At 44.3% G+C, this 22,029-nt stretch overlaps 1 protein-coding gene across 10 annotated transcripts in view; it reads left to right on the forward strand.

Moving 5' to 3' along the window:
* beta-Spec (spectrin beta chain) overlaps nt 1–22,029 on the forward strand; it is a 211,948-nt gene that overhangs the window by 20,557 nt on the left and 169,362 nt on the right. Inside the window, exon 1 of one of the 10 annotated variants that reach the window (XR_011714207.1) lies at nt 12,747–12,787. The exons of the other annotated variants lie outside the window; for them this stretch is intronic. The gene's annotated coding sequence lies outside the window, so the exon portion shown is untranslated. Of the gene's footprint in view, nt 1–12,746; nt 12,788–22,029 lie in introns of those variants that run through there. 10 annotated transcript variants of the gene reach the window in all.

The following is a 22,029-nucleotide window of genomic DNA, read 5'->3' on the forward strand; positions in this document are numbered from 1 at the left end:
GGAGGGGTGGGGATTGACGGGAGGCGAAGTTTAGGAAGGTGATGGGGGAGCGTGGGGCGGGTAACGGGAGGGTGGAAGCGAGCGGAGGTGGGTGAGTGAGGGAGATGTAGGTGGGGTTCGGTGGGGATGGGGGGAGATGGAGCCACACAGGTGAGGGACGCTAATGACACACCACCAACCTCCCACGCTCATCCACCTTCCTGGCTGAACTACACTGCGTGTACCACCGCTCTCTCTCTCTCTCTCTCTCTCTCTCTCTCTCTCTCTCTCTCTCTCTCGTGGAAAACGGCGATCAAGTGTGTGTGTGTATATATATATATATATATATATATATATATATATATATATATATATAGAGAGAGAGAGAGAGAGAGAGAGAGAGATTATGAATACCTAGGACCTTTCTAAAGGTTCCTGCTCCTCAAGGCCGTGCTGCTTCCAGTAGCAGGAAAATGTGTACTCTTTTGGAGTGAGAACCTTCTTGGCTAGACTGTACTCCTAATGATAAAGCTTCGCCAAAGATTACTTTTCACTTCCGGTGTAACACCTAAATGAATATCTCTCTCTCTCTCTCTCTCTCTCTCTCTCTCTCTCTCTCTCTCTCTCTCTCTCTCTCTTTATATTTATGCTTATGATGTTTAGTATGCAGAAAATCGCACTAAACTTGATTTAATAGATGTAGTAACGGAACAAGAAAAGGGAAACACGAGAATCCTGAGCCCACTAATGTTCCTATGTACATTATTATTCTGCACACATCATGAAAGGACCTCACAGTCTGTTTGTTCATCGTTGTTTTTAAGAACTTTACGCATACGTACGTATCTTTGAATTCCTGGACAAGGAAGTCGACACTGCATTATTGACAATAAATTACAGTACCGTTAGTGGTTTATTGAAAAATCCATCAGAGCTGCTAAGATGTTTTTTATATGACAAAATAAGACTGAAGTCTAAAAAAGAGTTAATTTTATTTATACCTCTGCTGTTCTGGTTGCTTGCTCACACTACGTAGTCCTTCATGTTACCATATGCAGAGGATACCAGAACAGGTATGAACACACTCGGTTGTGAAGACTTACAAAGATTTCGAGCTGAATATTAGTGAGGCCATCCATTGGGCCGCTAGCAACATGCTTTATCAAGGGAAACATTTGCACAGGACAGAGGACAGAAATAACGTATCAGTTAAGTGGAATATTTGTCAACTAAATTTCCCTATATTAACACACGGAAAATATTACTGTTAGGGGTCCACGTGGGCCAGTTTAACCTGCCACAGGAACAATATGAACAACACCATGGCATAGGCCAGAGCTCATGACTTGTACCTAGAGTCGTACCGTCTTCCTTAGTTACGGGATATGAGAGGAACTAAACAGTGATCTTGTGGGCGAATCGAAGCATTCAAGTTACACAGCGCACACTTAACGGAGAGAAACTGTATGAAACCACTGGATGGACTTGGCATTCATTACTTCTTACAGTGGGTCGCAGACCGACCTGCTGATGTAGAAGACGACTCAGGAAGCCAGCGTAAGGTAACCATGTATAATGACACATCTAATCTAAAGGGTAGCAGATGAGCTAGTGGGTTTTGTGGGCGTTGGTGTCCCGTCCTCTGAAATGATTGGAAGGTCATTAGCATGTTGCTAGGCTTACCTGCCTTTGGGGGGACAGAAACAAGCGAGTGCATTATCGGGTAGGTAGGTAAGGTTGGATGGGCTGGGGAGTATGTAGGCATTACACAAATTAACTATTTAATTGACATTAAGAGGTGTTTAGGTCCCATAAGTCCCTCGGTAATGAGACTGATGTAGCAGTTTCTTTACGGTCATTACCCGGGTAATGAGAGGGAGTGGTGGCTGCGAACTATTTTTCCCCCGGTATTGTCTCGTATGTGGAGATGACTGTTGCAATAAAGACAGACTTTACGGTATACAGGGTAGGCTAGTAGTAGGTGTCGGGAGGAGGAAGTTGATTGTGTATAGAGACTCAGTAGGAAGGCCTTACTATCAGTTAAATTACTTGACAACAGTTTCCTGAACATGTAGTAACATATATAGATCTTGCAGCGCCAGCCGCTTGGTCAAGCATAGGCAACAGTAAGCCACAGACGCTTAGACGGGGGAAATTTTGTTTGGCTGTAGTAACTAAATAAAACATGATGCAGTGCGATTAGCGAAGTGTTATTTTTTCCTACGGAATTAAGGGTATTAGATTGATTTTTACTGTCACTGTTGGTCGCATGAAATCTAAACACTTCGATCAATCAGAAGTTAAACAAAGTACTGTTGAGTGCAGGAAAGAAAAAAAAATGTCGAAGTGGTTGGTTTTCAGGTAGGTGGTAATTCACGTCCCCCGGTGTAGTCTTGTGGTTTTAAACATTGTTCAGATCTGATGGTGTGGCAAACATTGCTCCCCAGCGTCGTGGTGCGCTGCACAGTTTGCACCAAGTCATGGCTGCTGGTTTGAGAGGAGCGTCTTGACCACAGTACAGAGAAGGGGGACAGTGTTACTTATACTCTCGAGTTATCAGTGTGCACTGATACACTGTAATTTATGCCTTGATTTACATGAGTACCGATACGCAAATCTTCACGGTTAATATTCATCAGATTCAAAAAGTAAATATCGGAAACTTGGATCAGTCATCGTGTATATAAAACGTGCTCTTGCTTTTGGATGTCACTGTTAAGGACTTAGAATAGAGGTCAGCCACTGCTTTCTCTGTCCTCTGTCGAGGTTATCGTTTGTTCCTCTGCCTCACAACGGCCATTGTCACTCCTCTGGCACTCCTATCCCTCACTTCATATGTTTTTTGTCTTAAACATTTGCACTGTCTTTCACATCTTGACGTAATTCCCATCTTATTATTATTATTATTATTGTTTCCCCTCAAGAAACTAAGAATTATCGGTACTAGTGTAAGGCTTATTCGGAACTGAATTTTGTTAACTTCTGCTGTGGTAACTCAGTTTTGTTGAATTTGAACTTCATTTTACCTTTATAGACTAAAGTGTGTTACATTCATTGTATTTGGAGAAACCCTGGAGATGGTTTGGAGAGTTGTCAGTCGTGCTTCCCAGCTTTGATGTGGTGGTTTTATTGTCAGCAGAGGACAGCGTTTATAGCAACATTTGACCCTGCTTGTTGGGGCATGGAGTTGTGGTCTGTCTGTAGGTACACTATGGCTTACCGTGATAACTCATCAACATTTGGCCTACGTGTTTTGGCTGCCGTATGTTCCATGATGTTATTGTTACAATGTAAGTTAACAAGAGAAAGGCAGAATCATACTTTAAGGATCTGTCGCTGAGTACGTGTTTGCTTGATTCACATGAATACCCTGAACATGTGGCTAGTCATGCTCTGTACACCTCGATAACCAACGTTTATTTTGGATTTACTCCGTTGAATGTCTCACTTATCTATCCAGAAATGTGTCACACTTCGTGATTGCTCTACACAGTAATTAATTTATACGGAGAGAGAGAGAGAGAGAGAGAGAGAGAGAGAGAGAGAGAGAGAGAGAGAGAGAGAGAGAGAGAGAGAGACTGCATGTCAAGGCAACCATAGGTTCCTCCCATGATATGGACAGCTTGTTTCGAACCTGACAAGTGAACTTCTGAGACCTTATGAGTAAACTGTTCCAGATGCCGGTGTGGTAAGAGAAGGATTGATAGTCAAATGTGGAGGAGTTGTGAGGCTGTGTAGGGAAGGTGTTGCAACGGTGAAGATTGTAGGAATGGTGTTGTGACGGGTAGGGAGTGTAGAGGGTGTTGGATGGGTGGGGAGTGGAGAGAGGGTGTTGGACGGGTGGGGAGTGTTGTGTTGGGGTAATGTGGCGTTTGACGCACATTATCTCCCATCTCCAGTACCCACGTCCACGTTTCTATTACCTCCCTGAGCACCACGTTACGGCCTTTGAACACCACAGTACAGCCATTGACTTGGAGCTTGAAAGTACGACGCTTGGGGACTACGGTGTGACCCTGGTGTTTGACCTGACCCGGAAGGGTAACAGCATGATGGTCAAGGATCGTGACCTCCTGCGTAGTGTGTTATTTGAGTGTGGTGGGTCCGCAAGGGCCAGGTTGCACCAGAGGCGTGACGTGACGTTGTCGTAGTGTAGTGATGGTGGTGCCGGCTGGTCGCCACAACCGCCACCCGCCGCATGTTTCTGGCTCACGCCAGGCTACGGAGTCAGAACATGGTGCGCTGTCACCCGACACACGCGTTATTTTCTGCATTATTGGCCTGTTTTACTATATTCCCGGTGGATTATTTTACATATTTTAAAAGCGGTTTATATTGTGGGAGTGAAATGTGACTCGTGTTGTACCAGTATGATTGTATGCAGTGGTGTACAACAAGCAGATGGTGTACAAAGAGCAGGTGAAAGTGAGTAACAACATAGATTGTGGTAATGTGCCAGGTTGTGGTGTACCTAGAGGGAGGGAGGGTGGGTGTGGAAGCCGGCCGGCCGGTGAGCAAGGCCAGGGAGGAGGAGGGAGGCAATGTTGCCGTCACCAGGCAGTGTACACCGTGTGCTGCGGGGGTTAGTGACCCACGCCTCCCGCCCCCTGCAAGTTCCGCTATCATCCTGCTTAAGGTCTCGCTTACTCACTTGATCACTCATTCACCCTCACTTTCACTTATTCACACACACACACACACACACACACACACACACACACACACACACACACACCTTAGCAAAATTGCGCCATCAGCAGACGAGGAACAGACTCACTTTTTCATGTACAAGGCAACAACTCTAGAGCCCCCTTATCCACAGCCAAACCCCACCTATCCGTGCATTCCCTTGGCCGCTTCATATGCCGTGCTTCAGCCCCTTGACATCAACTCCACCCCATCCCACCGTATACCACACCTCTCCAGGTGTCTGTATTCCATGCACGACTCACCCTCCAGCATGTGCAGGCCCAAATCACTCTAGCACCTTTCACCTCATTCTTCCACCTCCTGTTCCCACCTTATTCCCTCCACTACAGTACTTCGAATGTATGTGCTCTCTTAAGCCTCTCCAAACCCATCCTTTCTATATGTTCTAACCATTTCAACACACCCACTTAGCCCTCATGCTTTTTTTTTTTTTTTTTTTTAAGACGGCATGGGCAACTGAGGCCCTAATCAAGGCTATGTCATTAACGGTAAAATGCTATCTGCTGGCTATGTGCGCCTGTTGGGAAGTGACCGGTGTAGACCCCGTTGCTTACCAATGTGGGACGAAGGGTATTCGAGTACATAGTATTCGATTAGTTATATATATATATATATATATATATATATATATATATATATATATATATATATATATATATATATATATGGGGCAATCTTCAGGTGATCTGTACTTTGTTATCAAGGGCCCATGCCTCGCATCCTGGTAATACTATACGGACTAGTGTGTCATCAGATATACCCATATTTGCCCTCACTTGTTTTTCCACATACTTTTCAGTGAGCCGTGTTCCCTTTACCCCTATACTTACCCTGTGGCTTTCTTCATCTTCCATGTTTCCACCTTATGCCATATCCACTTCCAAGTATCTAAAACCACTCCCTCCAGGTTCGAACTCACACTCCAGCCAACTGGTCTTTGTCCACTGCGAAACTTAATAACCTTCACATTCACTGAAATATCTTATTTTGTCACACACTCCCCCAAACTTAGAACCAGCTCTGCTACTAGAACCCTGTCAACAGCAGACTCCCCAAGAGGTTTCAGACCTCCCCCCCCCCCTCTCTCTCTCTCTCTCTCTCTCTCTCTCTCTCTCTCTCTCTCTCTCTCTCTCTCTCTCTCTCTCTCTCTCAGACTTAGAGCTTACCTCCCTCACCAGTCCATAAGCAGATTAAACAGTTACCACATGTTCCTCCTCATCTAGTTTTCTTACATTATTGTCGAGCTTTTCTCTCTTTATTTGTGCATGTCTCATGCCGTGTTGTACATCTAATCATTGAAGGCCTGGACGGGTAATTCTACTCTGACCGGAGCCTTCGACGTAGAAGAAAAGAATGAGTTGATGGTGAATTGTCGGGTATTGTTCGTGGAGGAAGATGGTAGTTTGTTGGTGTATGGCTGAGGAGTTATGACCATCGTCTCATAATATGGTAACCTGTGAGGCAGCGCTAAGTGTATGGGAAGACAAAAATGCTTCGGGATCATTATGTTCTCGATTTATATCGCGTGTGGCTACGTTAGTACTTGCAATATATATATATATATATATATATATATATATATATATATATATATATATATATATATATATATATCCCTGGGGATAGGGGAGAAAGAATACTTCCCACGTATTCCCTGCGTGTCGTAGAAGGCGACTAAAAGGGAAGGGAGGAGGGAGCGGGAGGCTGGAAATCCTCCCCTCTCGTTTTTTTTTTTTTTTTTTTAATTTTCCAAAAGAATGAACAGAGAAGGGGGCCAGGTGAGGATATTCCTCAGAGGCCCAGTCCTCTGTTCTTAACGCTACCTTGCTAATGCGGGAAATGGCGAATAGTTTGAAAAAAAAAAAAATATATATATATATATATATATATATATATATATATATATATATATATATTTATTTATTTATATATGATTTTATTTCTATTTTCCCCATATCCGCCAATTTCCGCGTTAGCGCTCAAGGATAGATGACAGATCTTTAGAGGGATGACTTCTCACTTGCCTCCCTTCTCTGTTCCCTCTATTGCAAAAGTAAAACTGGAGGGAGGATTTCCATTTCCCCGCTCTCATCCCTTTTAGTCGCCTTCTACGACATGCAGGGAATATGTGGGAAGTATTCTTTCTCCCCTATCCCAAGGGGTGTGTATATATATATATATATATATATATATATATATATATATATATATATATATATATATGTGTGTGTGTGTGTGTGTGTATATATATGCAGGTATCCAATGATAATGTATGGTTGATACTCTGGCGTCTTAATGATTATTAGACATATAGGTTATTTTTTTTTCCAGAAATGCTTTTCTTCTGAGGTTATACTTTTATGAATTGACGCATATTTAGACTGGCTGTACTCGCCATGAGAATCACTTCATAAGTCTGTGATGAACGAATTTTGTAAGGAATCAAGTTCATTGAGAAATCGGTTCGTTGGGGCTCTAGTATTGGCTCCGTTCATTCATAACTTTAGGACGGGACGGGTGTAACTGCCCCACCCTTGGTGGTGTGGGCGAATACTACGGCTGTTACTATCATAATGACCCTACCCTAACTGTTGCCTTGTACAACCTGGGTGGAACTGACTCATTTTGTGTTTCTGCGCGTTGAATTTTTAGTTGTAGAAAATATTACTCATGATTCAAATATTTGTAAAATTACATTATATGTCGGTTTGAAATATGTTTAGGTTTATGAACATGTACTGATGTTCTTTATAACATTAGGAACTTAGATGCATAGTAATTTGAAACCATTTTTTATTAGGTTACGGAAAGTACAAGAGTACGTTTGTTTAAGGAAAGTTTATGTTTTCATTTACTCCGTACCGAATAATTTGCTATTACCTGGGAGGAGATGCCCTATACTGTGTACCGTATGATTTACTGATACCTGGTAAGAGGTGCATGATAACATGCCTTATGTTAAGTCAGCGTTGTGTGGGAACTGTTTACAAAAGAGGATTACTGTGGTAAGATAATGTGCCTCCACTTTACAGAAATGACTGACGTATAACACTATATGTGCACATGGTTTTCTGGTGTATATTCTAAAATTGTGTTGCTGTGAGCAGCAGTGTATAGTAAGCCACCCGTTTTCACGTTTGATGTGAGAGGATATTATGGTCATCGAATGCAGTTTTGTTTTTTCCAGCTCGACACTTGTCATTGCTTCCAGCAGATGAAGTTTGTTATATACATGATGTCTAGATGGGAGTGTCGTGCGGTAGTGAGAGTGTTAGTTCATAGGTTAGATTGAGACTTGGTGGATGACTTCCTTATATAGAGAGGATGAACTTTGCTGTGGGGTCAGTAGGCCACTGGTTAAGTTGACAGTTGATTTTATTTTTCCCATGGATTGCCGAAAGATTTGATCAAAACTTCGTTCATTATTTACCCATACAGTAAACTATCACTTGTTCATACCACACACACCAGGGCGCCTTTCTCTGCCCATAGTAGATAGTATTATCCATATACTCCTGTACAGTTCATTCTCATTTGATTTATAGTTAAGTCATTCACGAGAAGCAGAATTTCTCTCTCGTCTGTCTTGACGTATGATTGATGCATTATGTAACTTGAGAGAGAAGAGTTTCGACGAGAAGTGTAGTTTACGTACACCTTACCATTTTTTCAGAGGTCTTTTTCACGCGTGCACGTGTGTGTGTGTGTGTGTGTGTGTGTGTGTGCTTCGTCATAGGTTGAGGTGTAGTTGGAAGTATTATCAGCAAATTGTTTACGTAACCTGATGAGATTACCGTAGAGGGCACGTGGTGTATCCAGCCACCTGAACACATGTTGACATTCGACATTGTGACGCTTCGTGTGGCGACCAGTCTCAGGTGTTTGGCCTGATGTATGACAGTGAGGACAAAGGTGTTGATGTGGGTGTTTTGGGAACTAGCGACAGGCACTGGTCCTAGTGTGTCACAACCACGCCTCATCTGGTACTTAGCGAGATCCAGGTGTGTGTTATAAAACTCCCTTGGTGCTGCTACCAAAGCCAAGAGTCTTAGGACCACATCTTAGGTGCTGGGTTAGGTTTGTGTGTGACTCTAACCCTTTGTATTGACCAGGAATGTGACACTGGTTTAGGCTAGCATTATAAGTGCAGATGTTAGGATGGGTGTTGTTATAACTGTATCTCCGATCTCAGCAGTTGGCCTGGGTGTTACATGTACCTCAGGCGGTGAACAGGTATGTGACATAAGGAGTGTAGGCGCCAGTTGTGTGGTAAGCAATCCTCACATTCCCTACATATTACTAATTAATGATTTTTTGTGTGAACTGCCCTTACTGACGTAGGGTCATTATGGGAGTGGGTCCTGCTGGGTAGGTACTATAGTTGTACGTAGTAATGGTACGGCTCAACTTGCTTGCCACACGTGTTGAGGCCGCCTCCAGCAGAGCAGCCTTCAGTTGCACGCCACCTTGCTCATCATCACCCTTCGTTCTACATCTTGCCAGATCCTCCCCTCCTCCCAGTTCCATGTTTGTGTACACTGATTTTTTTTCATGTTTGATGATAGTGAAATTGAACTTCTTTCATTATATTTTTTTTCTTATAATGTTTATTATTTTTTATTTCTGTTGTACGGATTCCGGACGATAGTGGTGATGGCGATAGGGCTTCTGTGTGTGTGTGTGTGTGTGTGTGTGTGTGTGTGTAGGCCGTAGTAACAGGCCTTACCATGTATACGTTACAGGAGCGAGTGTTGTGCTGTATTGATAGTCTTGTATGGATGCCAGGCCATGTCCCTACCTACACCCCCGTCCACCACACAATAGGCTTCTCATGTTGCCTTCTCATTCTTACTAACTACTTCCATCCTCACGCCTCACCAACCTGCTTCTTAATCGTACGAGTCATAGTGAATCTGGAACATATAACCTGTCTTATATATGATTTCGATTCGATTTGATTTAATTTGACTTTAGTTTTGGACCGTTGTTAAAACTTGACCTTCTTTGTTGCAGATGTTTACCAAACTCTTTTGGCTTTGCTTGTCTTTGACACGTAGAGGGACTTGTGTGGTATATTGTAATGGATAGTTTTATTGTTCCACGTTTTATGGTGAATGTAGCGGCAGGAGGTGGTTTCGCAAGACATGGAGGTGGGTCATGGGAAACATTAATCTGAGATGTAGGTCATAACTCAGAACACTGCATTCTTACCGCATTGCAACAAGTCACTCTCTCTAGTGTGCAGGACAGAAGAAGCAGGTTTTTTGACACTGAAAACTGGTTTACGTTTTACGCTGTAGCGACTTACTCGTAGAGATCTAAGCGTAAAGAGAAAACAAGCGAACTTTAGGTTTTATATTAGATATAGGTAGACGCTGCTGCTGTGGACAACTACTTGAGTGGATGTCAGCAGAGTGGAGTGCGGTGATTGGTTGTAGGTCAGAGTGTGGTGGTGCAAGGTGGTTGACTGCGGTAGTTGCCACGGAGGCAAGGGAGATTTGTAGTGGTGCATCTCACTAAGGCAGAGGAATGATATGGTGTTTGTGGTATTGCAAGAATAAGTGAGATAAGGAGGACTTTGTAGCAGTGTTGCTTGTGGACCGGGAGGGAGGCACACCGGCTGGAAAGAGGGCGGCTGGAAGTAAAAGGTCAGGGATGGATCGATCAGGCTGGAGTCGGGGAGTGGGGGTGCGATTTTCCTATCAAGTCCCCCCGCCCGCCACACACACACACACACACACACACACACACACACACACACACACTGCCTTCAACCTGGTGCTGGTAATTGTTTACTCAGTCCTGTTATTGGTTTTGAAAGTGATTTATTACGTTTAGTTCAGTTTCGCGAAAACTGCTTTTGTATATACATATTTAGCCTAATCAGTACTGTTGGTCATATCTGTTGCTATTATTAAAACTTGCTGTTTTCAGGTGCTTTGCTTTTTAGTTACTGTCAAAATGGTAAAAGTTACGTTTATTTAGCTTTCCCGCTCTTCCAGCCTGGTGTAAGCAGGTTCTGAGTCAGGTTGCGTGGTGAAACCAACTGTCTTGTGTATGTTTGTGATTTGTCTGGGGTGTGGCTGCAGTGTGTGTGTGGTGGGTGTGTCAGAGCTTCACTGTGCTTGACTGGACGGTCGTTGAGATGTATATGTTGGTTAAGTAGCACAAAATAGGCTGCAGGAATCTCTGTTTTAAGAGTCATTCCTGAAAGCAAACATCATTCCAAAGCTCTGGCTACAGTCTCACATGGAGAGAATAGTGAAGGAGACAAACAGTGGCTGACCAATCCTAGATTATCATTAGATTTAGTAGGTAAGGAAATGATCAGCACGCTGTTCATATCTTGTATGATAAAATTAGAAAATGCCTATCAGGTTTAGTCATCGCACTTAAGCACAGAGAATTGAATAAGAAAAGGTCCAGAGAAGTACAACAAAAATGGTACTGGAACTAAGAGAACTGGGTTGAGGGAAAGGCTGGAGACCTTCTTAGAAGAGGAAAGAGTGAGGGGTGACCTGATCACAACCTTTAAGGTTTTAAACCACATTGATGACTTTGACGGTCAACATTTCTTCGAAAGATGTAAGGAGACCATAACATGAAATTAACGAGAAACTAGTTATAAAGAAGCACATTTTGAATATGATTGGTGGATAAATGAAATGGAATGATTGAACGTGAACAGCATACAGAAGTTTGACACGTTGTATAAAAGTAAAGGAAGTTGGAGACGGGGCCCTGCTAGTGTAGAACTCTTCACCTACAGTAGAAATAGGTAACTACATGGATTCCAGCTGTCTAGTGATCTTTTCACCAAAACCTTGTTAAGGTAACTTAATTTTCCCAAAGAAGGAACAGAGAAGGGGGTCAGGTGAGGATATTCCCTCAGAGGCCCAGTCCTCTGTTCTTAACGCTACCTTGCTAACGCGGGAAATGGCGAATGGTTTGAAAGAAAAGAAAAAAGATATATATATATATATATATATATATATATATATATATATATATATATATATATATATATATATATAGATGTCGATGTGATGCTGGGGTTGTGAGAAGTATCGCTGTAGTTTTAAGTACAATTTCTTATCGTGATGTCTTGTAGTTTGATAAAAGTTATGTTTCCAGGTGAAAAGTGGCTGGAGGTGTGTTGTATGCCATACAACGTGTACATCGGTGGTGCTGCTATCGTACTTTTCGTCGTTTTCAGCCAATAGGGTTTCACTTTAAAGCATTCATAAAGTTGCACTGTTTAACAAGCAGCTCTCGCAAACGAGACCCTAGTAGCCTGGCGGGCTGGCGGGCTGTGTTAAGGTCATATGATACTAAACAAAATTAGAAATGGTTGTGGGATATTAAAGACAGCTTAAGATTCATTTGTATTTTGGTTGTAGAGATTTGTGATAACGAAAGTAGTCCGTCTGCTTGTAAATGATTTGAAGTCCACGCAGGCATGAGGTCACGTGGAGGAGGTATCATCAAAGCTGCATCGTGGAGGCGGTGGATGTGTGTGTGTGTGTGTGTGTGTGTGCTGGTGGAGAGGGTGTGGGATACCGGGGGGGGGGGGAGGTGGACAGATCGATGATAGCGCTCCTTGTTGTGCTCCTGACCCAGTGCTCCGTCCTTGTTGTTGACTGAAATGCTTTAATTTCGGTTTATTTGGCAGAATTATTGAGATGACTGGAATTAAAAGCGGTGATGTTTGTAAACAAACTGTACAGTAGGTAGGTAGGTAGGTGTGGCTTCATGCTCGTTACTGCTTTACCTTCCTGCTGGAGACCCATCCATCATGTGCTTATACAGGCACTGTCACCTTCATGATGTTATATAAAGTGTCCATAACTGTTGGGATCCCTAACACACATCCCTCACGTCTGTTATGATCAACACAAGACTCCATGATATCACCATGGTGCCAGTATATCCGGGGAGTTGCTAAACAGACTCATGTACCCACGTCTCTCCCTGCGGAAATTCTCTCGGTGTATTAACTCATGCCACATTATTACTGCCTTTTAAGTAATTAATTGTTATTACATTTTTCAGGTAAGCGTTGGTTGGCTGGCTGGCTTTGTGTGACGACACCCTATAAGTAAGTACAGTACACGGTTATTTAGTCATATGATGTCGTATGGTTAGTGATAAAACGCATTATATATATATATATATATATATATATATATATATATATATATATATATATATATATATATATACACTCACACACGAGCCTCCTTAGTATAGTGGTTAGCATGGCGACCCACCAGTCTTACGGACACGGCTCGAGATCTGGACAGTCATCCTTGCTGTTCATCCTTCCTTTTTTAGGCTGGTCGAGGAATGGGTCCTCTTATATGTACAAAGTTGAAAAGAAACACACGAGTGTAAAAAGAAACACACGAGTGTAAAACAGATGAGGCACAGTCTTAACCTCCGTCCACACACACACACACACACACACACACACACACACACACGGGCTCTTAGAGAGCTTATATCCTCCTGCCAGGTGACAGACGCAGTAAGGCTGTCTCTCACAGTGTCGTCTCATTTATAATTACTTTGTGTTTAGTTGTATTGAATATCATAAAGCATGTATCAGACAACTTTAGGATATGTCTAGGTGCCCCTGTAAACTTATGCAGTCATTTTTTAGATTTGGTTGTTTGATAGTATGAAGACCTGTTCAATCCAGTGCCTCGTCAGAGATTCCTGGACTTTATGTGACGCACCTTAGAGAAACGCAAGACCTTTGTACAAGGCTTTCATTTTCGTTGAATCCGTAGCTTTCGACCACGTCACCCACAGCATGATTATATATATATAATTGTCGACCTTGGGCTGAGGAGAAGTCTGGTATGACTTGCAGGGCGTCATCAATGAGCGTCGTCAGGTTGGACACATCCGAGCAGCCATATCCACCTTGCAGTCCCTGACTCGTGTACCCCTGAGGGTTTAGGACCTTTGTTCCTCCTCCTCCGTGTTGATGATACACTAATGACGTCAGTTTGACAGAAGTACGTTGATGATTTCTCTGGTGGTAGTAACGCCTCCTGGTTATAGCTCCATCCAGAAACACTCGTCAGCCTCCAGTGTTGGACCATGGACATGTGTGTCATCATCCAGCTCTACTGTCTCACTAGGCTCCAGGCACCGTCTTCCATGTCACCATCACAGAGGCATCTCTTTTTGGTACTATTAAGCTTGAATTAACATCCCATCTGACACATACTTTACACCTATGTTGTTTTTCCATCTTTCGTTGCCTGTTTTTCTGGTACCTGACCTGGCTGAGGACTTCGGTCCATGGCTTAAGACCACAGAGAAGTGTAAAGACCTTAGCTTTTACTACTCATCATACTGAATGAAGAATGTAGTCGTTGAGACTAGAAATGTAAAACATTAAACAGTTCCCACTTTCCCACATGTTGTATATACAGTCTTGTACGATAGTTTTGGTTACATGACCGGCAACGGGCTGGCTCCTTGTTGCCTGGCGCTGGACACAACTGTCTTTCATTTTCAGAGAAATTTAGGAACTTTAGGACGTTTCAAGTCTAACAATGACCGAAAAGTTCAGGCTTTTGTATACAATGGGTAAGGATGGGTGTGGGGATGCCTTTTCTTCATACATATTTATTTTTCATCTGTAGTTTATTTCTCAGAGGTTTACATAAGTGAAAAGGTAGGTAGTAAGTATGTTGTTAGGTTTTTATGTAATATGACACAGAAAAGAAATATGTCACTTGTTTCAACCGTTGGGTTGCTTAAATTCGGCGTTGTTAGCTTATGTCGCTAGACTTGGTGCTGCCGCATCAGAAACTGCCGGGTTTCGAAACCTGATGACCTTTCCCTTTTTAAGAGGGACCACTGTGGTAGTGAGGTAGAAGAATGAATTGTGTTAGGGTGTATTTAGAGGTGACATCAGCATGCGGGCGGGGCCGGAGGCATGACTTCATCACCGCCTTAGCTAGCTGGGCAACACAAGTGAGCCTGGTCATCATAAGGTCACGCAGAGTGTGTTGGTTTGGTGTGAGGGCAGGCAGGCTGGAGATGGGTTGAGTGGAGGAACAGTGTGGGTGGATACTGGAGTAAGGCAGTATGAAAGGTGTGAGTATTTATGATAGTATGAACACGAGTTGTGGCGCGTCTGGAACATGGTTGGGAAGGGAGGCAGGCCTGGAGTGCAGAGCGGGGCGGGGAAAAGTATTGTGGATTGGTACCCATTTCTCTGGAGGATAAGATTTTGAAACCTGGGACAGAAGGGAGCTCCCGACTTGTGTTGAGGCTAGAATGGCAGGGAGCATATTGGTATGTTGGAAGGAGGAAGAATGTGGGAGGGAGAAAATCGTAGGGTTGGGACGTAGAGTAGGAGAAAGGTCTGTGGAGTGGCATTGGGAGGTATTAGGAGGAAGGGCTAGGATGTAGGTAGGGTGAGGGTTGTTAGGTTATGGGAGGGGGAGTACGGGGATGTAGGGCTACAAGTAGGAGGGAGTGTGAGGATGTAGTGCTGGGGGTTGGAGAGGAGGGGTTTTGGTGTGGTGAGATGAGTCGTGTTAAAGAAGTAATGAGCATGATTGTGTGTGTGGGAGGGATGGGGGAGAGTTCCTCCACCAGTAGCTCGACTGGTGGTGGTTGTGTTGGTGGTAGGGTCGCACTACCAGATGCTGCTCAGGCCACCATGTTATAGTATTACTGACGCATAACTACCATTTTGTTGCCATGCATTTTGAGGTAATTACTTCTGATCTTTTTTATCCATAGAGTAAAATGAAATATCCATTTATTAGTGTTATTGAAAGCGAGAGAGAGGGAAAAAAACTCGGTTTACACGTTGGTTGTGGGGTATTCCCGCCAGTGGATCATGTTTTAAAAATACGTTTGATGCGAGTCGGTTGCCAGACGTGCGATGATTATGGTACCGGGAGGTTTGGTATGGTGCCTGTGTGTTGGTGGTAAAGTATTCACCTCAGGAATACCCTCGTTCGTAATGGAGGGAATTTACTTTTGATATTATAACCTCTATACAAGACCTAGAATTATAAATCCGGCTTCTCGCCTGAAGTTGAAATGATGTAGGAGTTGGATTTTGTCAAGGTAATGAGGACAGCAGAAGGCAGGTAGGGTGATTTATGAAGAGGTGGATGCATGTGTGTTAAATGTCGGAGGGTGACATCAGCGGGACCTGTCATCCTCGTAGCCACAGCACCTCCTTTAAATTGGGTTGGGGTCTCGGGGGATGCTCCCAGAGGACCAGGCTCCGCTCTCAGTATGACCGCAAAGTTTTGGTTCTCCTGAAATGTTATTCGCTGCAAATATCATTGCCATTTTTTTTGCCTTGTCGGTAAGTATACGTAGGTTGCAAACGGAAAGATAATCATTACCGAGTATTTTCATGGTCTGAAATTCTTTGGATGTGTCTGTCTAAGCTGTGGGATGTTCTGTTATCAGTTGTTTAATTGTAAGCATTCAGCACTGACCGTGGTGTTTTAGAGAAATGGAGGGTTTGTGTTAGTTAACATGTGTCCCCAGTATTGATAATGTAATGAATATGAGAACAAGATAAGAAATGGGGTTTTCTCGTGCATGGGAAACTGATAAAGTTGGGAGTATACAAGAAAGCTGTTGAGCTGAAGAAAGTACCAGTAAAGTAGGATCAGAAATCATTCAAGACCGAAGGTGATATTGACCAGCGGGAGGTTGCGTCGCCTGTGTATTTCATAGTCATGTGTAAGAGTTGGTGATAAGAGAGAACAGTTCAGGAGCGCGAGGTAAGAACTATTAATGACAGAAGGTCAGTAAAAGTGGAGGCGGTAACAGCCGGCTGCCTCCGTTGATAGCTTAGGGGGCTAGGTGTAGGCGCGGGTGTGGGAGGATGGGTGGGTGAGGGGCTGGGGAGTCGGAGTTGATTCATAGACAGGTTCTGGAGGAGGAAGGCGGGGGACGGTGGCCGGTTGTTAGCTCCTGATAACTGTCACACGAAGCGGGATACCAAGGAACGCCTCCAGTTACGAAGTCAAGGCTTAATAATCCCTGTCGGTGACTTGTGGAGGGAGGTATCGCTAGGGACAGCGGTCTCTCGTTCACATCCAGCCTCCAGCTGTCATGTAAAATGCATTGAATCCAAACCCCTCAATTCTCAACCAGGCCCCACCAGCCTCTCCGTGGGTTCCCCGGACCGCTTCGTATGCCCTAGTTCAACTCTGCTGACTGCATATCGCCCCCTGCACACCGCGTCGCTCGATTTCTGTATGCCATGCGCGCCTCTTACACTCCTGATCAGACTCCGATCACCGGAAGCATTTTTCACTCCATTCTTCCTCCACCTTGATATTCCCCTATTCCTTTGTACCCTTTACTTAACATGTTTGTTTGTCCCTCCTAGTTATCTTCTCCCTATGTCCAAGCCTCAACACTTTCTCTTCAGCTTTCTCGTACATATTCCTGTTACTGCCACACCTCTTTCCTCGCTTTCCACTCACTCCTCTATTACTACGACACCTCTTTCTAACCTCATTTGGTGCACGATCATCCCGTCCCACATCATATATTGTCCTGAAACATTTCCAACTCATCAACCTTTCTCCTTAATTCTTTATTTAGGATCCACGCCTCGCGCCCATACAACACCTTGAGGACTATTACTATACCTTCAAACATCCTCATCTTTACCATCACATAAAGTGACTTCGCTTTCCCCACACTCCTTACTACGCCCAGGACCTTAGCTACTTCATCCACAACCTATGGCTTACTTCAGCTCCGACCGCTCCATCTGTTGTCATTGCCTGTCCGAGGATCTAAAACTGCTCACTTCTTCCAGTCTCTCTCTCTCTCTCTCTCTCTCTCTCTCTCTCTCTCTCTCTCTCTCTCTCTCTCTCTCTCTCTCTCTCTCTCTCTCTCTCATTTAAACATTCTTGTACTGAAAACTTTCTGTTCTTGTCTGACTCGTTATACAGGTATGAGTTTCGAGAGAGAGAGAGAGAGAGAGAGAGAGAGAGAGAGAGAGAGAGAGAGAGAGAGAGAGAGAGAGAGAGAGGAGATTGTTGTGTGGATGGAGGAGGGTTGTAGTGGTGGGAGTAGTGTTCAGTCAGGAGGGTATACACAATGATGCCTGGGGCACTAGGGGGCCCGAAGTAGTCTGGTGAGTTTGGGAGGTTGGGGGGGGGGGGGTGAACCGGGTTGGAGAGGGTGGTAGTGAAGGCGTGGGTGCGCGCGTGGGTGGCTTGCGTGATGGCGGAAAGGAAGAATAGAACAAGTTGTGGAAATGCATAGTTTAGCGCAGCTGGCTGAATGTGTGTGACGGAGCAGCAGCTGGATATAGACGAACGATGAGAGGGATGTTAAGGATGGAGAGGAGAGAGGGTACTGGGGAGAGGCGTCGGGCGGGCCACGCCCACCTTCTGGGCTTGGCTGCCACACCCCGCCGGTGCACTGCTACCCTCCTCCCTCCCTCCCTCCCTCCCTCCACTGCCTTTCATGGCTTTCTGGCCATTTGGCAAGTCTGCCTCCCCCATCTTCCTCACTTGTCTTTCTTAGCTTTACCGCTACTCCCTCTACCCTCCATGGCTGGTATCTGTGCCCCTCTCCCATGCCCGCCCCCTCTCCCTGTGATGGTATGTGTGCCACCCTCCCCACCGTCGTGTACACAGGAAATACCGGCCAGACACCTCAGTCCCAGAGTAAGAGGACGACTCACTGAATTTATTATCGGCTGAAGAAATAAACTTTCATATTTTGATTAAGGTCATTAACTACTCAACCTTACAAGACGTTTTTTCATTTACTTGTGTGAATGTTCATTTTAACGAATATGGATATTGCTTGTGGTACACAAGAGGCGGAAATTACTGGGGTTTTATTTTCTTAATTAGAATACTCTCTCAAGATGCCATCTTGATCTTACATCCTGACCAATCCTCTCAAGTTGCTTTTGATCTTAGTGTCACCAAGTGACGTGTAATCTCTCTCTCGAACACGGGTGGCAGGCACACCTTCCCGGGTACATTGAATTTCTGTGAATGTGAGTTCGCCCGTGAAGATATTAGTGTATGATGGAGACGTAAGTTGGCGCTGTTCCAGGTGCTCCCGTGTGTACCTGGAGATAAGTTCTGTAAGGCTGTTACATGTTTGGTAAATGTTCGCCAGGAATGCCACTTGAGTTGGCCAAAGTTTACTAGAACGACCTATTTCCTTGTACTTATCTTAGAGCGCATGACTAATATTAGCTCGCCATCAGATTTAACTGAAATTACTGGTGACTATATTTGCATTTTGCTTCCTGAATTACTTATAGTAAACTTTGTCTGATATGTTTAGGATGTACTAGCGTCCCAGAGATTGCTTGTTTGGCAGACCATTTGGATTACATTATCATCTGTGAAGTACTTCTGTTATTCTGTACCATTGTCATCTTAACAGCATCACAGTTTATATTTTGGGTTTATCTGGTAAACAGCTGAGCCTGTTTGTAGTGAAATATTTATAGTTGTACCGTTTTCTGCCAGCAGGGAGGGAGCTTGTCGGTGCCTCGCATGACCAGTGTGTGACCGTTGGCAACTGGACGGTGGACATGGGTCGCTAAACTTTGAAATTTTTTGTTTCTTCTTGATGTTTTCTTAAATGTCTGTCCTTTTCCGTTTGAAAGGTTTCAGCATTTTGTTTTAGTTCCGCAAAAATCGTACATTCTTCTTTTGTCCTTACTAACATGTTGACATGAAAAAAAGGAAATATTTAGTTAAAGTTATACATTATTTCACTTCGAATTTCCGTTCAATATAGTTTTCCAGGAGTTTATACTTATGGTAATTCATGTAGAGTTGCTGGTCGTGTATAGCAGACGGATCATAGTAGAATGAGTATGTAACATGTGTCGGGGGACTGTGGTAGAGGCGGGTAGGTAGGGGAACCTTTGACTTTTCTGACTTGTTTTACGAGGGATCTGTATAGGTTGAATCTTTCCCCTGTGTTCGCCTCACATGCCTGTACACCTTTGACCTTTGTGTTGTTATGGCTTTTGGCGGTGGATGTGTTGAGAGGTGGAGCCCCGCCCCCTTCCACCTCCACATTCGTTCACACAAGCATGTTTTGTATTTCCTCTCTTCTCATTGTTTTAATTTTCCAAAAGAAGGAACAGAGAAGGGGCTAAGTGAGGATGTTCCCCCTAAGGCTCAGTTCTCTGTTCTTAACGCTACCTCGCTAATGCAGGAAATGGCGAATGTGTATGAAAGATATATATATATATTGTGTGTGTGTAATTCGCAGATTCCAGCGTTAACGATTTAGTGCCAGAAAGACGAAGAAAAGGCCTCGTTCGCCCACATCCATTCTTTAAGTATGTGTAATGCACCGAAACCGCATACCCCTCCTTGGTTTCTCCTTGGTTTCGTCGTTCTTCCCTGGTTCAGTTCCTTGACAGCATGTCACTCTCCGTATACCATATCGTTCCAATTCACTCAATTCCATGCATAAATTTCACCCTCCTTCATGTTCATGCCCCGATATCTCAAAATCTTTTTTACTCCATTCGTCCGTCTCCAGTTTAGTCTCCCCTTTCTCACCGTTCCTTCCCCTTATGACGCATATCCTCACACATATCCTCTCTCAAAGTGTCATTACTCGTTCTCTATATATGTCCAAACCTCTTCAGCTCAATATTTTTTTCAGTGCACGAAGAGCATGCAGAGTTTCTGGTGTGTCTTTCCACGTGTGCATCAGGCTCTGCCATGCAGCAGATCGCCCATTCTCTCGTCACCTCACTTGGCCTTTGCTCTTGCCCAGCTTGGCCTTTACCACCCGCCGGGGACCCGGTATAACATGTTCATCCACCTCCTGACCCAGTCTTCCCATTACATCCATCTCTCCTCCACATTCGTGACGGTACCTCCCACTTCCTAATGGTGGTTCACGCACCTTCCTCCTCTCAGCGCTCGCCAATATAAAGCGTAATATAAAACTGCTGAGATTCAATATTTTTTATGTTACATGGCAATTTGTATGCTAATTTAGTGTTTAGATGCTACATGGTGCCGGGACTTCCCGCCGCTTTTCCATTTAATGGAAGAGAGGATTTGTTCCTGTTGATGTCTGTGCATTTTCCTGGGCTTCAGGTAGGCAAGGACTGCAGTCATCTGCGGTGGTGGCGATTACGTTATGGCCAGTGTTGGTGTATGTAAGGTAACGTTTGTGTGTGGTTATATAGAGCTGGAGCGGTAGCCGCGTGTAGGGTGGTTACCCAGGGCGAGCATTTGGCTTCCTGCCGCTTCCGTATCACTGTGGTGTCGCGGGGTAAGCCAACTGGCAGCTCGTGTATCATAGTACATTATGAAATCAACTAAAACTAATCTTTTAGGAATGCCCTGTTCTATTTGTAACTACCAATTTAAACTGTACTGGGAGGGGGTTGCGCAGTCATGTGGTGCCATAACTGTGGAACTTTCTCGTGCATTTTCTTTAGCTTTACTGACCGTCATGACGGGCCAAACATGCCCCAGTCAGAAACGTCTTTGGTGAAAGAAGCACACACACACACACACACACACACACACACACACACACACACACACACACACACACACACACACACACACACACACCAACATAAGCCAGGTACCCATTTATCGACGACTCCCTAGGGAGGATGAACACATGAAGTGGGTGTAGGCCAACTCCTTCACCCAGGATTCGAGCTCCTACTAGACTGCCCCGATGCTGGCCCGTGTGTGTGTGTGTTTCCTAAAGGGCGTTGATGTGTTAGGAGAGGGTGACTCCGTCATGTGGGCAGGAAGGTAGGTTGGTAGTGATGTTTGTAACCCCCCCCCCCTCCCCAACCCGCCTGACTCAGTCCGTTTCCTTTGGCCATTTAAACACCATCAAGGGTGTCGCCCGCCCATCACGTCCCCATTCCTCTTCCCCTCCCACCACCCGCCCGTCCAGATCTCGTATTCCCTCACTTCACTTCCCCCGCACATTTGAGGCCCAGGGTTACTTCAGACCTGACTGATGTTTATTTAACCATCGTCATCTCCCAGGTCACGTGAGTACAGTTGGCGGACTTTCACTTGTTTAATTTTGTATTTAGATATTTTGTTATGGTGGGCGCTCGATGTAATGATGGTGTGCTACTGTGACTGTCCAGGCCGTCAGTCGGATTGTAGCAGAACCATGTCACCGCCCTTTTATGCCTTTACACTGTCGTTGTTGCAAATTTGTTCAACAAATATTTCCAACTTCAAACATGAAATATGTTCGCTGAATAGAGTGAACTTCGTAGAAGGTAAATGATGTGTATGGAAACAGCAACCATCCGTGGCAGAAAAGCACGGGAAGCTTGTA

Source organism: Panulirus ornatus, chromosome 2, assembly GCF_036320965.1.
Source record: "Panulirus ornatus isolate Po-2019 chromosome 2, ASM3632096v1, whole genome shotgun sequence".
NCBI classification, from domain to species: Eukaryota; Metazoa; Arthropoda; class Malacostraca; order Decapoda; family Palinuridae; genus Panulirus; species Panulirus ornatus.